At 41.7% G+C, this 22724-nt stretch overlaps 1 protein-coding gene across 3 annotated transcripts in view; it reads right to left on the reverse strand.

Moving 5' to 3' along the window:
* Nucleotides 1-22459, reverse strand: part of LOC105355847 (uncharacterized) — a 52309-nt gene extending 29850 nt beyond the window's left edge. The window contains exons 1-2 of one of the 3 annotated variants that reach the window (XM_078931516.1): nucleotides 22324-22459; nucleotides 15579-15632 (exon numbers count right to left, since the gene is read on the reverse strand). The gene's annotated coding sequence lies outside the window, so the exon portion shown is untranslated. Of the gene's footprint in view, nucleotides 1-12445; nucleotides 12587-15578; nucleotides 15633-22323 lie in introns of those variants that run through there. The other 2 variants (XM_023963414.2, XM_078931515.1) reach the window with 2 other exon arrangements.
* Between the last annotated feature and the right edge of the window lie 265 nt (nucleotides 22460-22724).

The raw sequence follows: 22724 nt of genomic DNA on the forward strand, positions 1-22724 counted from the left end.
TCTTCCAGATGGAGTTGGGGGATTTTGAAGACCCAATTTTTTGGGGGATAGGGAGAAGACTTAGGAGAAGGGAAGCATTCAACCTAGAAATCGACAGGTTTTGGGATTTTGGCTAAAAACGGCATACTCTGAATTATGATGCATGATATGAGGTAAACTTGCAATTTGTGATATTTGTGATCAATATTGCAATGACCATATAACCTGCGATACATGAAGAAACAGCAAAACAACCAAAAGCATCATTTCCATTTTACTGGAACAGTTTAATTTAAATAAGAGTCAACATATCTTAAGTTCTACTCCAAATGACCCTACCCTACTCATAGGAGGCGAACATCTAACGTGAAAGAGCTCCATCCGATTTGTCAAATGCACAAACAGATTTACTGGATTTGTTAAATACTTCAAAGTGCCATAAGATTGTTTATGGAAATTTAAGGAAACCATTTATCACAGTTGTTGCAGTCTTTTCCATATCGCACAGCTTGATATCGCGATAAATTTGTGATTTATTGTGCAAGTCTAATCAGATTTAAAGGACCACTGGAAAGGCTTTGAAAATAGATCAAAAGACGATTGGAGTGGAACTTTGACAAGATTATATTTCTGGTAAGACAGAAAAGAAGAGAATTTTTATTGGAATAAATAGGGTCTTTTTTACTTTCCTAAGATTCAGTTTATGCTGCGTAAACAAGACTTCCCGAAGGAAATGAATGTCACCTTTTAATGTGAAATCAAGACGGATGGAAGGAGTGACTGTTTCAGAAAAACCTGTTCTGTCAGGGCTGTTGAGCAGCCACATGGGGCCAAACTGTGATGGCATTCAGGAGCTGAAGTTGATTTCAAAAAGGCTTCACTAAATCTGTTTAGAACAACAAGAAAAAAAAAAGGCCTTTTTTCCCCTCGGAGCAGATGCCCTCCTTTTGCTTCCTGTTTGTAATCAGCACTAAAACTCTTGGAAAGTGTGCCAAATATTTGCCGTTTCCCCTGTGGCTGATACCTAATAGCAGGAGAAAAAGGGTTCAGAGGGGAGAAGAAAAGGCCAGCGACCTTCAGAACTCCTCGGCTGAACTTTCCCCTCGTTTCCCCTCCCCTCCACTGCCAGCCTTTTCTCTCTAATCAATTACTGTTGGCAGTCAGGAGACCACCAATGATTAGCAGCGGCAAGGAAGAAGTGGTTTGGGGGGTTGCAGGGTGGGACAGGGGGGAATTTTAGGGGAAAGGACCTCTAAATGGCTTTGATCAAACGGCTGCCTTGAGAAAAGAGTAACGCAAACCCGACTTTGTGCTGCGTATGTTCATGAGAATGACGGTCGGCACCTTTAGGATTCTGACCGTCATCCGTCTCTGCGCTCACACCACACAGCTGAGAGCGGCTAATGCCGATGGGCTCAAAGACAACAACACACATAAACACAAACTTTTTTCTTTTCTTTTTTTTTTAGGGTCTTTGAAGCGGGGGGGGGGGGGGGTAATTTACTGGCTCTGTTTTTTTATGAGAATCTGTGCCGTTCCCACGCCCAGTGTGGCAGGAAAGCTCAGCAATATCATTTGTCTTAGATGGGCTGATTGGCTTGCTGGAATCTGAAAGTGGCTTTGAAAGGGATGGAAGTTTAATTTGGTGACAGGAACTCTCCCACTGCAACCCCCACCACCACCACCACCACCACCACTGCCCGGCTCACACTTTTACTCATTTACTCTGTTTTTGTCTGAATGTTCGCTCGTGACATCTCCAGAGTGACGCTAAAGGAGCTGACAGACAGAAAAGTTGTAACTTAATCCGCTTTTATTGTGGCAATTTATTTAAAAAGTCCCACCCCGATCAGCTTTTGATCTACTTTCACAGTGTTCCCAGTGGTCTTTTTGTTTCTCTTGATGCCACTTTTAGCCATAATCAAAAAAATGTGTGTCATTTTCTAGGACGTAGTTTCTGCAAAGCAGCAGGAGTTCATCAGAAATTCACCTCTGAGTTGTTGGCAGGACTGTTGACTCAGGGCAACCCCACCCCACTTCCCATCACCCCTCTGTTTACACACTTGCCTCACAACCCACATCAAACATTACCGCTGCAACAAAAATGGCGAGAAATATTAAAGCTATTCAGCCGTAACCAGCTCAGAGGACGAACATGGATCTATTTGTTTATGTATTTATTTATTGATTTGTTTAAAATGCAACAGATGACCTTAGCAATTTTTTTTCTTTGCACTTTTTTTCCACATCTTTTTACCTGCACTGTCTGTAAACAGCTTTTTAAATTATACCACCCTGTTGTTTACATTTATGTTACAATTTCTTTTGTTTTTATATCATTCTTATTCTCTTTTTCCCCACTTATGTTTACAATCCTCTAACGAGCAAATTTCCCACATGTGGGATCAATAAAGTAATTCTGATTCTGATTAATAAAGCATTTATTGAATACATTACTATATCTGTATGTAAACATATTTATTATTCATGACCCATACAGTCAAGGGAAAGAAAGAAAAATACATTTTGATGTAAAAAAGAAAGATGATGTAACAAACACTTATAACCTGTGTCATAATTCTTAAATTTCATCTCATTTTCTTGTGAGTTCTAGAGTTTAACATATATGTTTTAGTATAGTACTTGAAATTAAATCTCCTTCTATGCTTTAGATTTGAACAAAGAAAAACTCAAATTATTATTATTATCTCTATATTTCCCATAATCCCTTTGTTTACACGCTTTCCCACTAGCTTGCAGCCTATCTCACCCCCAACTTAACATTAGTGAGCAATATAAGAGCTGTCCTGCCGTACAGTTTAGATCCAGATTCCAGCTCAGACGAGGAAAACAAAGACGTTCATGGATCTGTTTGTCTGCAGGTGGATGCATCAAATAAATTCTCTTTATAAATGCCACAAAAACATGTTAAAAACACAATTTTCATGGGACTGGGTCTTTACTGATGCACGCAAACTTTCTAAACAGATTAAGATGCTAAGAAAACAGCTGCTGCTGCTGCTGCATACAGGCATTCTGAGCATCACTGCATGAATGACTAACACTAGTTTTCCCATGGAAACACCTTCTGTTGATGCCATGCGGTTATCTCCTCACTGATGTCCTCCTTTGAGATAAGTTTGAGGAAGTGAAGTAAATAGATAAACAAAATTACACTCCATCTGTCCTTTCAGAGCTAACCGAGAAACTCGGACTGGACTCTGGGATTTTACACACAGACGTGGATTTCAAAGCCGCTGTCAGGGGTGTTTAGACAGAGGCCGAATGAGGACAAAGGCCCACCGTTGACAACTTGTCCCACTGTTGCCCCTTTGAGGATTCCTAACAAAGCTCGCATCCTCATAGACATCACTGCAAATTAATTTTAACACTTGGTGAAAAGCCAGATTAGTGCCGAGGGGATGGCACAAAGGGTGTTAAATACGAGGAGAGGCACGCTGGACTGCAGGCCCTGCTTGGAGCACTTTACCTACAGCTGCCGACACTGACCTATTTTCACCAAACCAAGTCTTTTCCTATCACCCATTGTGTAGAAACCTCGCAGAGTGCACCATTAAAGTGTTATCTGCATGACCCCCTTTGGACGGCAGCCTTTGATGCCTCTCATAAAAGCAGGGATGGAGGCTTTAATTAAGTGTGGCAGGTGATTAGATGGTTCATATACATCTGGAGGGTTAGGAGCAGATGTTGCAGAAGACAATGGAGAGGAAGTAGCTCTATTAATAAAACTATAGCCTGCAGTGATAGAAACGACCCTCACTTGGAAAACACGCAAAAATGACTTAATATTCACTTTTTGATGCTGTAAAAATTACCAGGTGGGAACAATTTCATGTTATGCACTTTTGTGCACTTTTCTCATATACTTTCCCTTACTTACGTTGGGGGTTAGGAGGAGCTGGATCGGTTAGGGAGGAATTCAGATTCAGACTTAGACTTAAGAATGAGATTGCGTAAGATCTCAGGGTTGTGTAGCGTAAAAACAACAGTGCACCAAAAAAACAAAAGATGATTCTGTGTGACATTTTTGTCATGCTTGATCTGCTTTACTTTACTTATTTTCTGTTGTTCTTATCAATAAAGTTAGTTTAGATTAGTGGATGTCACATCCTGTGATAAGATCCTTTTCCTGATCTGATACCATCCACTGTTAAGGATCATCATACAAATGTTGTGAATGTTTGAGTTAACAGCAGTTTGTTTTATGTTGTCATTGTTCACCTTTCGGTATTTCCCTTCAGGGGTCTCAGCAGCGAATCAGCTTTCACTGAGTCGCACAGGTGGTTTGGCAGAGATTTTTACGCCGGATGCCCTTCCTGACATTTACCCGGGCTGGGGACAGGCACAGGGGGACCCAAACTTGGGCCCCCTTGTGGCAGGTTGTTGTATAGTTGCTTATTTCATGAAAGTTTGTGGGGGGTTTTTCTTCTTTTTTTAAGTTTTCATTTCTTGTTTGGTGCAAGTGAAGAAAAGACTGAAAATCATCAAAAAGAACTGAACTGGTCCACAGGTTGTCACACCCCGATGAGTCCACTGCGTTTTATAAAAAAAAAAAAAATATTTCAGCACAAAGTTCTTTCCATCAAAAAGCCTTTGATTTGGTGAAGGTGATTTTTGGAAAAACAGTATCTAATGTTGTGTAGGAAATGTGAAAACCGTTCGGTTTCCTCCCGTTCTGATTCTTCGAGCCCTCATCACTATTTAACCCTTGTGCTATCTTAGATGACCCCACCCTTCCATTGACGTGTTCTCCCTACCATGACAAAGGTGGATAAAGGTGGAAAGATTTCATGTAATCCATGGACACCAGTGAAGATCACAAATCATTGAAGAAAAAAGGTTCAGCGCTCTGTTTAGTGGTTCTAGATGACCCAACTCCCAATGGTAAAGTGCCTAGGATAGCACAAGGGTTAAAATAAACACTCGGAAAACTGTTGGAAAATAGAACAATCCTTTAGAAAAACTGGTTTTCACGCATAAGCTTGAGCAATCAAAAATCCCAAAAAAGGAGCAGTGTTGTTTACATTATTCCTTAATAGTGGAAATAAGAAAATGTGGTGCATTTCAAAATTGCCAATTAGGACAAAGTGGTCACTATTAGTTTGCAGAACTCAAGCTTAAACAGTTTTTAGAAAAACACGCTGACATAATTATTACAAAGTTATATTTTTATAAGAAACTTGAGTTGGTTTGACAAAAAGGTGGTGAAATCTGCACCCGTTCCCATCCAGGTGGGCTTCTCCACCCTGTTGCATCACCAATCCACCATCGGTCAAGCTGTACACGTCTGACAGATCACTTCCTCTTTTTTCAATAAGAACTCCACACAGGATGTGTATTGGTTGACTCAGTTACTTTTTTTCTGCCCATGTTCTGTGGATGCAAACAAATCATCACCCTTCCACCTCCGTGCTTGACAGCTGTTCCTGCTGTTTGGTTTGGTTTTCAGGTGTGGTTGAACATCTCCGCTCGGGTCTTGTCATTTTTTTGTTTGGTTTTCGGTTTAAATGTTTCTTTGCGGACACGGCTTGAGCCGTCCTTCCGCATTCTTTCCTGAGAGAAGAGGCTTTCTCGAACTAACTCATCATGTCGTTTCTTGATTGCTCTGCAATAAAACTAACACTGAACCTACAAGCTGAGGCCTGAAGATTCCTGGTTACTGTTTTTCGTCGTCTGACTTTGAAGTAAATACGTTGGAAACACTTTTCACCTGTGAGTAATCATTTTTATTGGATGTTTTGAACTATAGGCTTTCAGATCAGCACAGAAGGAAAAACAAAAAAGTATTGAATAAATGAAGAAAAATAATAATGGGGGCAAGTATCAGCACTCCCACATAGCTTTACTAAAATAAGGAACACCACGCGCTGTGTGCTTTTTAGTCACATGTGACGGATGTCACGGAGGTTTTGAGGAAGTGTGGCGGTGATCCTTTCATTTCACAGTCAAGTGAGGACAGAAACCTGACCCTGTGAGCAGCTCAATTAGAGAAAAGGCAGCACATTAGCTGCTCATTTCCTGTTCTCAATGGACTTTTGAAATCATCACAAGCTTATTCATCCTCGTGTCAAAACGAAAAATTTGCTCAACCCAAAGAGCCGTTGCTCTTCAGAATTTGCAATGACCTTCAGGCTTTAAAAGCTTTATTTTGAAGCAGTGAATCACAAATGTTATGCACGTGATGCTGTAGTACGTGGCACATGCTCATCAAACCCTAAAATCTATGAGAAAACCTAACGAAAAGACTCCAACGGATGCTGTAATCCCTGCAGCTCAGGCCAGGTTTTTGCTGCCACAAATCTGTGTTTAGGGATTGTGTATTTTCCTCCTGAAGGCCATTAATGCCAAACGTGTCAGCGTGCTGCACAACAGCAGGCTGTTTTAGCACTCAGGTTGATGAGGGTTGCCCTTTCACCTTGACCTGAGTGAAAGAGGATAGCTCATTGTCTCCCTGGGTTTCTTTAAGTAGAAACTGTGTTTAAACCATGAGAGCTGAGTCTTCATAGACGTTTCTGCTCTTACATAATTTTCCTAACAAATATGGTTTATTTGTATTATTTTATTCTTATTATTTATTTATTTTATTATTTGATTCTGTTTTGTTTTCATATACTTGGGACACAAGGAACCACCTGGAACATACTTTACAACTGACAATTGTTATTTTCTCTGTGGTGCATTGTTGGTGGTCACATGCACCCGTACCGGGCTTCACACATACAGGTGCTGCAAGTTTTTTGGGTTGTCTGAAGAGTCGTAGAGAGTAGCAGCTGCATCTTAAAGGAGGCAGAGGTGTGTCCTGCAGTTCCCTTAAGGCTCGTACAGCCACCTATAGGGACGTACCATTTTTCTGCATGTGGTAATTCTATCATGAACCTTTAGGTAAGCTGCATGCACTTATGACATATGGGTGACACAGTCGTACAGATCCCTCACACTGCACTCTAGTCGTAAGTAAAGTGTGAGTCCTGGCTCCTGACTGACTGTGCACAAACGCGAACTCGTATGACACCCAAAGAATGTTCACACAAGCGACTTTGTCTAACTTCCTTATTGCTAGCAAACAGTGCCTTTTGTGAGATCTTTGCGTTACAGGGCACACAAGGAGCGTGCACTTATCGGTTGAGTACTAATGTGCTTCTTGCGCAGTGCACAGAATTTAAAGGTGCTGAAAAAATTCAAAATCTGTACAACACGCCCACATTTCACTTACTTCAACCTTACGTGTTGTTGTAGTGTTTATTTCGACCTGTCACACGCAGCATGCCTGTAAACATTTAGTAACATTTTTGTTCTCTGGGTCACCGAGCAGTCTACGACCTTGATAGTTCGTGCAGGAACCTACATGCCCCATACGGGGTTGCCTATATTTTGCTAATCAAAACAGAACATCTTCCTAAAGTTATTTCAGTACGAGTCCACCTTCCAACAAAACTACAGTCTGTTTCAGCCTCCATGACGCACTGACAGCCGGCTTTGGAGTCAAAAGAGGAGATAATTCTGTCGGTCTGATAAAGATCCACGCTCTCTGGCTAAGCCCCGTCCCCGGCACCCCCCACTCCCACCCACCCAACCTCACCCTGCGCCGGCTGTAATGCCCTGGAATCTGATGGCGCACAGGAAGTCCTTATTGTACTGGTGCGGAGATCCCAGAGTCAGACAGCATACAGGAGCTATGTCATCCCTGGCAGAGAAAAGCATATCTTTGCGCTTGCTCACCGTGTAACAAAGACGTAAATAAACACTGGAACCCCACCGGTCTTCAACTGTCATTTCAATTAGGCCAAATAGTGACGGAAAGCCACGGCCTGTGTTTTCCCAGCCATGAGGTTACCTCTGACCCCCGCGGCTCCTGCCTGAGGTGACTTTTTTTTTTTTATCAGCCCATGGGGTCAGTGCTCGGTCCTCGCAGCCATCAGTAGCTAACCCAGATCTGCAGAGTCGACACCTTTGCCTTCCTGGCTGCCGGCTGCATTAGCACACTGAAGCCACACAGCTCTCCCTCTCCCACACTGCAAACATCCTCCCTACGGCCAGATAACATCTCTTTGTCACATCCATTCATGTGCAGGCCAAGAGCCGATCCTCCATGCTGCACATGCTGATGCAGTGAGCTTTTCCAGGGAGTATTTTAAATCCAGGAGACTTGAGAAAAAGCAACATTTTTAAGACAAGTTAAAGTCTCTTTTGGCCTGAAATGAACTACTATTGCTTTCTGTGGTCGCTGATTGATCACTTCTATGGACCACTTTCTCAGCGTCCTTATGAAGCCCATTAAATTATCTCAATATAAACATGACAAACAGTCCTGAGAGTCTTTAGCTTTTGCCAAAGTCTCAGTCTGATCCAAATAGAAGCAAAGAAGTTAAGAGAACCGTTATCAAGTTTCCAGGAAGCCAAGCCTTAGGGATGGAACAGTAAATGTTTTGTTACTGACAGTAATTCGTCCAAATTCTCCCACTCTGGCTTTCATTTGCATTTTTCTAAAGATACTCCACCCACTAATTGTGTCACTGAATGAGAGATAGATGCACTCTGCATTTTTACTGGACGAACAAAACCAGCCTTTGTGTCAGTCCAATTGAGACGATTGATGATCCCAAACTCGCTGTATGTTTTAGAAGATTCCCTTTTGGAAAAAAAAGTCTTGAAAATATTGGTGTGCCATTCCTCAGGCAAAAACAAACTGCTGAGATCCCTCCCTCTTCAAGCTTCACCTGCACCTAATCTGTCAGCTCATCTCAGCCATACAAAGCCCTGTCAACCTGAGTAAGATAATGCCATGTTGGTGGTGGTCTCTAAAGACCAGCAGGGACAATGGATCAAATGCTGACCAAAATACAAAGAGGCTTTGAACTATTGTCCCAGGTCTCTTTACCTCTATTGCTCCTCCTCTCTGCACTAAAACACTCATGTTATCTGACCCAGTGAAAGTACTCAACTCCAAAGAAAGAGCAGGAAAGGTCAGATTAGTCTTCTTATCTACCTCTAGAACACTCAGAAAACCGGAACTGTCTCATAAAAATCACGTTTTGTCCACTTTTGTTCAGTTTACTAACATTTAAAAATTCACTTTCTCGGAGTGTTGCTAAAATGAACGTTTTCCAAAAGTTTGAATAAAGGAACTATCCCGACGAGAATTGCAAAGCGAAGAACGTCCTTTATTCTTTTTCTCATTGCTTTGCCAAGCCCTCATAATTCCTGGTCAATAACTGAAGAGGTCTTTAGTCATGTGGTTTTGTTTACAAGCTTCAGTTGTGACAGAAATCTTCGGCGGATGCCAGTCTGAATACAGGCCAAACATAAGGTTCAGGACTCGACCTGGACCAAATGAAGCGGACTCTGTCTGAACCAGCGGACCTTTTCAGTCTGAATCTGTGAATGCAGCCTTTTTTTCTTTAACTCATTTTGGTGAATTCTTATCTGTCTTTCCTGTATTTTATTGTTGTTGTATTTATATGCTGTTATTTATAATGTTTTGTTCTGAATATTATCAATTTTAACATTTTCTTTTCTATTTTTTTATTTTCTTTTCTAAAGCACATTGGCACCGTGATTGTGTCGTAAAGTGTTATTGAAATAAAGTTTTATTCCTTTGTTCACTCATTCATTTATTCGGGGGAAAAAACTGGTACTTTTTCTTTTTTGCCCTTATATATTTGGACCAAAACTTGCATGTAGTTTTTTTAGTTTTTGAACACAGGAGTGAGTTAATTTTCCCATAAAATGTCTCAAACCCAAACGAAGCCTTGATTTTGAAATGCTGGTGTTGGCCTGAATGGTCCTTTCCCACTCTGGTTCACACTTTAACCACATGTTGTAACACAGATATAAGACAATGATTCATGTGAACACGTGTTTTTACTTGTAAAGGTTCCTCTAAGTGGCCTTTGAGTACCCAAAGAAGTCAACATTTGTTTCAGCTATAAGGAATTTAAGCTTAAAATAATCTCTGGAATCTTCTCAATGGATGTGGTAAACTAGAAAAACTGCACAGAGTTCCTAAAAACAGATTTAAAACACCTCCTTAGAAGTACTAATAAAGTATCTGTTTCACAGAAATGTCTAAAGGAAGGGGGTAAATGATTAAAGTCCCGTTCAAACTACCTTTAAGCATCATTTCAAGCTTTTTAATGCCTTTATTTGGGTGTGTTAACAAAAAGAGGTTTTCTGCTTCTACCCTTTAATTAATAAAAAACAAGTCTCTCTTTTTTTAATGTGTAATCATCCAAATCATAACATCTTAGAGTATTACTTGCTGTTTGTAAATTGCATTTCCTGTATTGCCATCTATGTTTTGCTCTAAACAGCGTTTCAAAGTGAGCTTTTATACAGCAAATCACAGTTTGGAACCAGAAATCCCTGTCATTCATGCGACTTCAGAGTCACTAAATGTGGTTTGGACCACACGGTTGTTAAGGTAGATCAGAGGACTTCACAGGATTGAGGAATAAAATCACATAAACATTTGGATTACATAGAACACAATTGATTTTCTTTTACGGCGAGGAAAATCCCACACATCTCAGATCCTTTCTGCATCTCTGTTGTTTTTTCCCTCTCAGCTTTTACTCATTTTTAATGAGCTGGTGCAACAAGACAATTAGTCATCTGTGGTTTTCTTAGATACAAGTCAGGGGAAAAGCTCTGCAAATATGATTTAAGGATCTAACTGGAAAACTTCATAGGTGGTTTGAGAAAACCAACAACATCCTATTTGATTAGGTGTTCTCAGAAACAAGAAGTGCATTGACAACCGTCGAAAAGCAGCTTGGAAAATCACAAGCTGCTGAGCGCTGCCAGCTTTCGTGAAAAAGACAATAAAACATCCCAGCAAGCAGTGAAAGAGAAAGCTTTTCAGTTTCCAAGTGCTTGAAAAGTGGGACTTTCTCTTGCAATATAAATCTGATGAAATCTGATCCTTGGACATCAATCCCTGTCTCCATGATAAAGACACTGATGACAGAGGAGTTGATCACTAGCCCAGGGTGGGGTCCATGCATATTTTTCTGCAGTTCTACTGTAAATGCAGCCGACTCCACCCAAATGCAAACCACTCCACGGGTTCGTGTCTCGTCCAAAACTGCCTGCAGGATTCAAGTCTAGTATGTTGTGCACCGATTGTTTACCTTCCATCAAACACTTCCAAATAACGGGACCGGGTGGAGCCGTGGATAATGAGAAAACAACAAGTATGCAATCAGCTGGGAGACACTGGGAAAACCTCGTATTCTTGGCAGACGGGGCTCATGATGCAGGTTTGTCCAATTCTGCCATCTGGCACTGATGCCTTTGCAGAACCGTGCCTGGTGGAGCAATTTTACAGCTCAACCTTATTTAGTGGGGTAACACAAACTCATTAGTTCTGCATTTCTGTGTGAAAGAAAAGAAAACGATGTTGTTATGATTGCACTCACCAGAAAGGCTCCAATCCTGAAAAGCACAGACAGTCATTAAGTCAGGGCAAAGCTCAATAAATCCTATTGTATATTTTTTCAGTAGCACATAATCACCGCCTAATTTTTTAAAAGGCAATCACAGTAAACTCCTTGTTTTTCATGAGTTACAACAACCTGACTGTGCTGTACCCAGACTGTGACGCAGGGTTTCAAAGTGTGTCAGATGAAACATGGCATTTGCTCTTCCAGTGTCAGAAGGAAAACAGAGTCACATGACTCTGACCTTCACTTAACCGGCAGAGCAGCAGCCCGGCGATGTGCTAAACATGTAAACCACTCTGTGTTTGATTTACAAAGCCGACTGAGAAGCAGAAAACAGTAACCCAGAGCTCTGAATTTCAGGTAAAATACATTAAAATGGAGGATATCAAACCATTGACTGTGTGTCAAAACTGGACTAAGATGCCCCTCCCCCCTGGCCTTCTAAACAGGAAGTGGTGGCAGATAAATCGATAAACTATTATAATGAAACCATTTAAACAGTCAAAATGCGATATTCATCCAACACTGACATACAATATTTACATCTGCAAGTTCATGCGGTTGTTTGGTATATCCTCTTCCAGAGTGAGTGCTTTGTTGTTTGTATTTAAGCCCAACTTGAAGTTGTTTCTTAAATGTATTAAACGTTGAACAGTCGTATCTGTTCCAGATGTTACCGCCCTTAACGGAGAGGACAGACTGTCCAAAATAGGAACCCTGCAGGGCACCACACGGCGACAGACCTAGTGGGTGCACCAGCACTAGATTTCAACTTGATATTTTCGCTTTACGGAGCAGATGCATGTCCATGAAGAATTTGGGACATTGTTCATGCAAATTTAAAGTATAAGTATTTACACTTCAATGCTTTACAATTTGCAAAAAATACAAATAAAACTACCGAAAAGCTTCAGTAAACAGAACTGGTTATTTGGCCAACACACACCACATATAATAGGAGGAATTCTGCCCAATGAGAAATACTGGAAATTACATTTTCTTACCCCAACAGGAGAAGATGCAAAGGTGTCATTGTTCCATGATGGAGAAGATAAGAGATTCTCCCTTTCTCTGTTTGAAGATAAATGGTACACGGCTGAGAGTGTGCTGGCGTGAGGTGGTTGGCTGATAGTAGGGGATTAAATGGAATTAAGAGTGTCCAGATGCTGGGCTGCATGCAGATTGATTCAAACGAATACTCTGACTCACTGAATCTCCCCACTGGAGAGTAAACAATGAACATTATCGGTTAGTTAATCTCAGAACTTTCTATCCAGCCTTTGTGCCACATAAATCTAAGGATTGGACCTTCTTGAAGCAAAAGCTGAGGTCTCTGTACTTTGGTTTATGCATGTGCATCTTCCAACTGCATCTGTGTAGCTCTGCTGAAGCTCCATTGTCTAAAGCTGATTATAGGAGGCCAGATGGGCCTCCGTGGCCACGCCCAGTCTGTCTCCGCCAATGATCTTCACCCAATGACTGAAGCACATCTGCACAGGAGGAACACAAAAGGACATCAAATTGGGTCATGGCTACTGACTCTATAAGAGAAGTGGACTGAGTGACCCCGCCCCTATGGCGTTCCAAACAGGAAGTACCCGCCAAAACCCTATAGACTTCTATAGAGAAATAAGCAGCTTTTGCTCAGTCTATTGGTCAGAAGAACCATTCTTGCTCTGAAACCTTTCTTTCTAACCCTTGTGCTATCTTAGATGACCCCACCCTTACTTTAACGTGTTCTACCTACCATGACAAAGGTGGATGAAGGTGGAAAGATTTCATGTAATCCATGGACACCAGTGAAGATCACAAACCATTGAAGAAAAAAGGTTCAGAGCACTGTCGAGTGGGTCTAGATGACCCAACTCCCAATGTTAAAGTGCCTATAGCACAAGGGTTAAACACAATCTTGATAATCCTCTTTTTTTAAAAATATTATTACTGTAGTTCAGGTTATTCAAGTTATAAACTGACCAATCAGATTCCTAAATATAAGTAGGTGGAGTTTTCCGGCCCCCATGTTCAACGTTCAAAACGTTTGACTGACACATTTGGGCTGTGTCTGAACCCTAACCCACCCTAACCCCTAACCACTAAAAAACTATGTAGTGCCCAGGATATTAAAAGCAATTCAGACACCATGCTCACTGCTTTTGACGTCATCGATTTCAAGAAGTGAAAATCGAATTGATATGAGCGTTTTGCGATGGTCATTTATGAATCCATTGTCATACTGGCAAAAATTGTTCAGACGCAATGCATTGTGGTCTACATTCACCAATCCAGTGACTATCGATGCACTCTGGTTTTTCACAGAGACTTCTGGTCATTTCTAGGGCGCTGGATTTTGGAATGGTAGATTCGGACAGCACTACAAAATGCTGAACGCCCTATGGAGCGCACTGTAGTGAGTAAGGAAGAAATTTGGACACAACCTTGGTGTAGCCCCCCTTTCAAGTGGAAGGGATGTGGCCTTTTAACAAGCTCACTCAAGATTGGCCAGAGTGGTTGTCATGGAAACGACGACTCAAATCGTTGTCTGTGTCTGAGAACGTGACCAAGTGATGTCACCAAAAGAAAACGGTTTACTTCTGCCGTAATTTTTCTGAAGTACAGAAGCGGCGGCCATGTTGGAACCGGACAGCGTCAGTGAGCAGTGATGGATCCGAATCGGTCTGTCAAGGTTTCTTAATCTGATATGAACAGGATTATGACAACTATGAAAAAATATAAAATGAAATAACCCAGTGGGGGTGGGATTATATGAGCTCTAATAATGACTGTATTTAATAAATGTGATGTGACCTAAGTTTAATTATCTGTATCATGGCAAAAAATCTCTATTTATGTTTATGAATTATTTTCTTCTTACATTTTTGTTGATTTTTCTGTCTTTTAATCAATGTATTCCTTTGTTTTCTGAAATGAGTTTAACATATCTTTGATTTTTTTTTGTTGTATTGTCCACACTTAAAAACTTGAAAGAACCAAATGCAATAATAATAATAAAAAAAGCAATACACAAGCTCCAATTAAAATATCACCAATTTTCTAGCCACAGTGTTCAGCTCTGAGGCCCGGCTGCCTCCCTGCAGCCTCCCCTGAAAGTCTCCCGTGACCCCTCAGACCCTCCATGAATCTGCTGAGTGATTGCAGAGCTCAATTAACACTCCTCGAATTGCTCCTGCAGAGGGGAACAGTCGCATGTGTAACCGCCGCGAAACCAAAGACGCTGGTTCACCGCGGGTTCTGTGGTAATGACACAGCGGACCCGGTACAATGAAAAATGGGTCGAGGGTCCAAAACCATAATAGTAGCTATTGTGCTAGTGGCCACACAGTCTCTCAAGTGCAATATTCAGGAAATCCATTTCATTACATCCAATAGAGCCTCAATCATGTGTAAAATTCGCAGTTTGAATGGGCTTGCTATCATATCAGTCATCAGTGGGCACAGGGAACACTAATGGAGGCCCATTCTTCCTGCGAACTCTTTGTGTTTTTTGTTCCCACTCACAGTATCAGTGCTGAGGCTCATTTTAGACTTTTTTCAATCAAAACAGGACTTTCAGTCATTCTTGTTGCTCTGAACCAGCTTTTGCACATCAATATGTTTCCTCAAGATTAAGACAGGATTGGATTTGACCTGCCGAAGACAAGAAATGATTCAAAGTGGAGTCCTTGTTTTCATGTTAAATCTAGAGCGGTGCTCGGTTTCAGTTTTGGACTTTGGACACAAATATCACCTATAAATCAGTTAAAGAAAGAAACACAGAAAAAGTGAATTATAGGGGGGAAAAACTTTAGAGAACTGCCTCTGATTGCTTCATTTAGTTGAATTTCTTGTTGAAATTTATAACTTTGAGCAAACAGTAACCACTTATTTCAGAGATGTTTCTCATGACTTTATGTACCAGTGCAGAAAAACATGAAATCTTCTTCTTCATCTGTTATTATTACTGACAAAAAAGAGAATATTTTGTCTTCACGCAGATGCTCCTGTTTCTGTTTTTGTGTTGTTGGTCTTCTCACACCCCAACAGCTCTCATTTATTTAGAATGTGTTTTTCTCTGCAGAGTTATCAACATTTAGGCATAAAATAGTCTCATTTACAGGTGTCTTCACAGGTACAACTCACCTGATCCAGGTAATCTGCAGCAGGTATCTGGAACATGAGCATCCCTGGAGTTCCCTGTAAAAGACCGCAAACATCATTCAGTCAAAAACAATGTGAAGAAATGATATTTATTAAGAAATTTTGTTATTGAGCTTGGGTAATAACAATCATAAATGTTGCATAAACAGTAAGCGTGAAGAAAAGATGGTGCTCAAAGCAGGGGCGGAGCTACAGGGAGGCAAATGGTGGCACCTGCCCCCCCAGTAGAAAGCTTTACCCCTCCCACTTGACCCCTTATTTTGAGTCAATATTAGTATTGTTCTAGACAAATAATATTAACAAAAAAAGCTTCATGAATAATAATAAAAAAAAGTGTTTATGCATATTTTTGATCCTTTATTTTGTTATGGTTGTCTACTCTACTCAGCTGTTCCCATTTGCTCCCTACCAAAGACCTCTGCTTTAGCTCCACCACTGGCTCAGAAACTAAGAATTCTACCAACACCGTTCTCAGGTGAATCTCAATTATTCATTTCCCAATTGTATTCCAGTTGTGTTCTTAATTTTGATTTTTTTTTTTCAGTGTTCCACTTCTAAGAAAGGCAATAAAAACCAAAACCACATGGGTGCATCTCAGATAACAATAAAACTCAATTTTCTGCAGTAAATCTGCTTTTTTTAAATTCCTCGTGTGTACATTTTCCTGCCATTATGTTTTATAGAAATGTAAGTCCTAAAAGTAAGTAATGATAAGAAAGTGCATTTTTAATTAAACGAACTGACTCCATAATTATGCAGGAATGACATCACTGCGGCCGCACTTTTGGGTGTTGTTGGTTGAACAGATTGACTTTATTTACAGATGTTGTGACTTGGAGGGTGGAAAAATAGGTGGTCAGCCCCTGCATGAAGCCTGCAATTTTCACTTTGTTGGCCTTGTTGTATTTTATTGTGGTGCAAACACTTATGTATACAAGGAACGTCTCATAAAAGTCGCTAATATAAACATTTTATGACTGCAGACGATCTTTTCCCAAGTGTAAAGCCATAGCAGAGAGTAAACACATGACCTCATCAGCTGTACAGGATTGGAGGAGTTCAGATATAAACCCTGTCGAGCAAGGTGTTTGGCAGGAAATCAAATGCAGACGCTTGGTTTGGCCCAACATGACAAACGGTATTTTCTGAGGAGTCCAAGTCTCGCTCAGTTTTGTAAAACCCAGCTGTGGCTTTTGGTTCGTAGTAAATGTTTTTATGTCTAGACGTTAGTCCAAAATAGAAAAGCTGAACAGATTTCGATGAGTCTGCGTTCCCATGGGTAAACAAAGTCAGTTTGTGAACATTTCACCAAACGTTCCTCCAGATTACATAGATATTTATTTGAATAGCTCATTTTAAAGACGCTTTACTGAGGTATTTATCTGGAATTGTGAGAAAGTGTTTAAATCTAAAACAGTGTCAGTATCAGGATGACATCCACACGATTCATCACTTAAAGCAAAAGCATAATAAAGAGCACAATGGCAGTTAAAAAGGCAAAACAAATAATAAAGAAAGAATTGGATTTTTGAAAGAAAAACTGAATTCTAGATGAGAAAATGTAAAAAATAAAACAAAGGAAATATTTGAGAAATCAAATGTCATTTCCAAAAATCCAAATGAAATGTGACAAAATTTGAAACAAGAAAAAGATAGGTATGATGGGATATCGCTGATGGGAAGATGAGGTTTGAATTTTTTAGAAAAGGGAAGCAGAAGGATGTTTTGGTTGATCAATCACCAAACTCCTGCAGTGGGCATGGCCAGAAGCTTTAGGAAATATCTTCTATAGAGGGTCTCATATTCCTGTTCAAAAGGTGTATGATATCCTATGATATCTACTTTTTCTGGTTTTGTTTTTTTATTTAATTTCTTACCATTTCAATCCGATTTCTGGAACCTACTTTTGCTTTTAAAAATGTTTTATTTTCATCTTGTTTCATTTTTTTTAGGACTTGTTTTTTTTTAGATTTAGGTTTTGGTTTCTGGCATTTTGTTTGGATTTCTAAAACTTCATGTTGCCTTTTTAATTTGTGTTGTTTTTTTTAATAGTAGTCACATCAGTGATGTTGGTGATGACGTTTGCACTACGTGATGTGTGGGTGTGTTTTAACACCTCAGTGCCTGTTGATGCAAATATGCATCAAACAACGGCTGTTTCAAACTTACTATAATTGAGCTTCTACTTGAGAAGTATAAAGGTTAATAACTATGTTTTTGAAACAGCTTGTATTGATTATAATAACAAGTGATGAAGTGTGATTTTTTGCAGCTGTGGTGCAGCTGTTGACCTCTGATAGGAATATTGCAGGTTTGACTCCCGCCTTGTCCACCCTTGTGTCAAAGTGTCCTTGGGCAAGACACTGAACCCCAGCTTGCCCCTGGTGGAAGGTTGGCGCCAGTGTTGGGCAGCGGAGCCGCCATCAGTGTGTGAATGGGACTGTGACTATAAAGAGCGGGGTAGGAAAGCGCTACACAAGTCTACGCCATTTAACATTTTTTGGTGCATTGAGGGATTTTTTTCTCTTCTGTGTGAGGAAACGGCAGCTGGATGAAACATGAGTTAGGATTTGGAGAAGCCTTCTCCTGCCCTTCACTTGGTGATGGAAAGCAGAACAATTTTAAAGAATTATTCCTAAAAATATGTTTCATTTTCTTCCAAAAGTCTCTTTTTTAACAAAGCTTTCCAAAATGTCTTACACTTTGTGACGGATCTCAAACACTGCAAAGAAAGATTAGAAACTGGAAGTCTGCTAACTTTCATCTGCACGGTTAGCAGAAGCAGATCATGAGTCAGCGTTCAAGAATCCCCTCGTTTACTGAGACACGGCGAGGGTGGAACAGGATCTGAACGGACTCTCCGTGGGTTTCTTCAAGCAATCAATTCATCAAAGTCCTGACAAACGAGAAGGTGCAGCTCAGCACGTGTCAGACACCGTGAGGGCCACAGCCTGATGAGGCCTCGTAAAGATCAACCCCACCGTGCGGTTTCAAACCCGACGCTGGCGGCCTGCTTTCTAATTGCCAGCGGTCCTGGTGGAGCACCGCAATTAAGAGTTGCAGGGATGACTTGTGAGCGGCACATCTGCATGAGTTTGGGTCTGAATGTTATCTGAACTGGGCTGGTGTGCAGTCAGCCGTACCACCCTGACCCTGGTTTACTCAGACAAGCAGAAACTCTTCTCTTAATCTGAAGAATTGCATTTTCCGGGGAAGTCAGCCTATGCCAGAAGTGACATCACAGCCCCCTGTGAAAGAGCCTGCAGCAGCTTATTAGGCAGACGGCATGTCAAAGACATGACAGTCAGAGCGAACATGCCTTATGAACGAGTCGGTCATTTGTAGCATCGACCCAACTGGAGTTTCAGTAATTTAACGATATAAAAAGATGTATTTGATCACGGAGGCCCTTTTTTTTTAAAAGGGCCTCCGTGGGGGGCGGCCGTGGTGCAGCGGTAGGGCGGTCGACCCATGATCATAAGATTGCAGGTTCGATTCCCCCCTTGCACGCCCATGTGTCGAAGTGTCCTTGGGCAAGACACTGAACCCCACCTTGCCTCTGGTGGGAGGTTGGCGCCAGTGCTCGGCAGCGGAGCCGCCGCCAGTGTGTGAATGTGTGTGTGAATGTGTGTGTGCATGGGTGAATGGGACTGTGACTGTAAAGCGCTTTGGGCCTTCATAAGAAGGTAGAAAGCGCTATATAAGTATACGCCATTTCAGTCAGACAACTCTTGCAGAAGAATATTTATTTCACAACATCTTTAGGTTGACATTCACAATTTGATTCACAACTTCGTTTTGGCATAAGGCTCCGTTCAATTCCTTGAGACACTTATTTTTTCCATACACTTTCGGGTAACAACCCCCAACACCGAGATCATCCAGAAGAAGAAAATGTAAATGTGAATGTATAATCAGTGTGTAAATAAGATGAGGTGTGTTTTCGGCATCATTCCATTTTCACTTCATTTCATTTCATTTTCCAGTATGACTGCTATGTGTTTACCCGGCACCATTGACCGTTTGGCCGCTCCCTTCGAGAACCACTCTACGAAGGGAACATGCTATCTAGTGTATCTGCTATGTGTTTACCCGGCACCATTGACCGTTTGGCCGCTCCCTTCGAGAACCACTCTACGAAGGGAACATGCTATCTAGTGTATCTGCTATGTGTTTACCCGGCACCATTGACCGTTTGGCCGCTCCCTTCGAGAACCACTCTACGAAGGGAACATGCTATCTAGTGTATCTGCTATGTGTTTACCCGGCACCATAGACCGTTTGGCCGCTCCCTTCGAGAACCACTCTACGAAGGGAACATGCTATCTAGTGTATCTGCTATGTGTTTACCCGGCACCATTGACCGTTTGGCCGCTCCCTTCGAGAACCACTCTACGAAGGGAACATGCTATCTAGTGTATCTGCTATGTGTTTACCCGGCACCATTGACCGTTTGGCCGCTCCCTTCGAGAACCACTCTACGAAGGGAACATGCTATCTAGTGTATCTGCTATGTGTTTACCCCGGCACCATTGACCGTTGGGCCGCTCCCGTTCACCAGGGGAGCATACTATCTGAAGAGAGAGAGAGAAGACTGGAGGGGAGCAAACGAGATTACACAACCTGATTCAATTTAAACACCATGCATTTTAAACTCATCATTCGCGGCTTCCACTTGAGGAAGGACTTCTCTTAAGATAATTATTTTCCTTACGCTTTAGGGTAACAAACCCCCAACCCAAGATCATCCAGAAGAAGAAAATGTGAATGTATAATCAGTGTGTAAATAAGATGAGGTGTGTTTTCGGCGGCATTCCATTTTCACTTCATTTCATTTCATTTTCCAGTATGACTGCTATGTGTTTACCCGGCACCATTGACCGTTTGGCCGATCCCTTCGAGAACCACTCTACGAAGGGAACATTCTATCTAGTGTATCTGCTATGTGTTTACCCGGCACCATTGACCGTTTGGCCGCTCCCTTCGAGAACCACTCTACGAAGGGAACATGCTATCTAGTGTATCTGCTATGTGTTTACCCGGCACCATTGACCGTTTGGCCGATCCCTTCGAGAACCACTCCACGAAGGGAACATGCTATCTAGTGTATCTGCTATGTGTTTACCCCGGCACCATTGACCGTTGGGCCGCTCCCGTTCACCAGGGGAGCATACTATCTGAAGAGAGAGAGAGAAGACTGGAGGGGAGCAAACGAGATTACACAACCTGATTCAATTTAAACACCATGCATTTTAAACTCATCATTCGCGGCTTCCACTTGAGGAAGGACTTCTCTTAAGATAATTATTTTCCTTACGCTTTAGGGTAACAAACCCCCAACCCAAGATCATCCAGAAGAAGAAAATGTGAATGTATAATCAGTGTGTAAATAAGATGAGGTGTGTTTTCGGCGGCATTCCATTTTCACTTCATTTCATTTCATTTTCCAGTATGACTGCTATGTGTTTACCCGGCACCATTGACCGTTTGGCCGATCCCTTCGAGAACCACTCTACGAAGGGAACATTCTATCTAGTGTATCTGCTATGTGTTTACCCGGCACCATTGACCGTTTGGCCGCTCCCTTCGAGAACCACTCTACGAAGGGAACATGCTATCTAGTGTATCTGCTATGTGTTTACCCGGCACCATTGACCGTTTGGCCGATCCCTTCGAGAACCACTCCACGAAGGGAACATGCTATCTAGTGTATCTGCTATGTGTTTACCCGGCACCATTGACCGTTTGGGCCGCTCCCATACGAGAACCACTCTACGAAGGGAACATGCTATCTAGTGTATCTGCTATGTGTTTACCCGGCACCATTGACCGTTTGGGCCGCTCCCATACGAGAACCACTCTACGAAGGGAACATGCTATCTAGTGTATCTGCTATGTGTTTACCCGGCACCATTGACCGTTTGGGCCGCTCCCATACGAGAACCACTCTACGAAGGGAACATGCTATCTAGTGTATCTGCTATATGTTTACCCCGGCACCATTGACCGTTGGGCCGCTCCCGTTCACCAGGGGAGCATACTACCTAAAAGAGAAAGGGAAAGAAATGAAATGGGAGCCGACAGAAGAAGTACTCATACCTGATTTTAGAACGTAAAGCCCACGTCCGCAAAACGCTGTGCGGAACTACAATTTTAGCCGCCATGAACGACCCTAGGATGACACAAACTTACATCCAATACATGACATTCTATGCCATGCTGAAATAACCCCATATACGAAGCTTCCATCTCATACTATGACGGGGTTAACGGCCATAAACATTTCATCTGGCATAATATTCACACAAGCTCAGTAACATCCATTAATCTAAGCTGCCATCACACTATGACGGGCTCGACGCCACAACATCCATTAGGCATGCTACTCACGCAGGCTTAGTAACTTCCATTATTACGAACTCCCAACGACAATTCCACAACGAGCCTAACGGCCACAAAGTTCTCCCAATTGGCATACCAATTAAACGCCCTCAAACCTCCATGAAGTCGAGTTCCATTACACTAACATATAAATGAACTTACGAACCAATTTTGTAGCTCCATCGCATACCAATACAAACCCAGAACATCCTTAATTTTTTAGGCTTCCACCTGACAAATAATTTTCTTTCAACATTTATAATCCAAGAATTTCACACTCATTCCGCCGCTGACATAGATTGATTCAAGCCAGAAATGTCCTTGGAACGCAGAGGAGGTCCACCACCTCTTCACTTTCAGTGCAGCAATAGGTGCGTTGAGCAGTCATCGTTGCAGCACCAGACCAGGGAATGCAGGGGTGACAATCGGCAGAAATGGAGCAGCTGACCGGGGAGTAGGCGTTCGCAGGCTCAGGATGCGATGCATAGATAAAGACAAAACCAGTATTAGTCTTGGCAAAGAACATACAAATAACCCAGAAACTGATCAGTTTTAAAATGCTTGAGACAAAATGGAATAACACTGCTTTTAAAAGAACAATACTGAGAAGCGAAATTCGGTAGAAGTTAAGAAAAAGTCCCATTGTGGAGTCATCGCACAATGGAAACCACCATAATCAAAAATTCCAACAGAGAAGTGACAGTGAAATACAGAACCTGCACAAAAACTTAACACCAAATTTTATGT

Source organism: Oryzias latipes, chromosome 15, assembly GCF_053564925.1.
Source record: "Oryzias latipes strain Hd-rR chromosome 15, Olatipes_Hd-rR_3.1".
NCBI classification, from domain to species: domain Eukaryota; kingdom Metazoa; phylum Chordata; class Actinopteri; order Beloniformes; family Adrianichthyidae; genus Oryzias; species Oryzias latipes.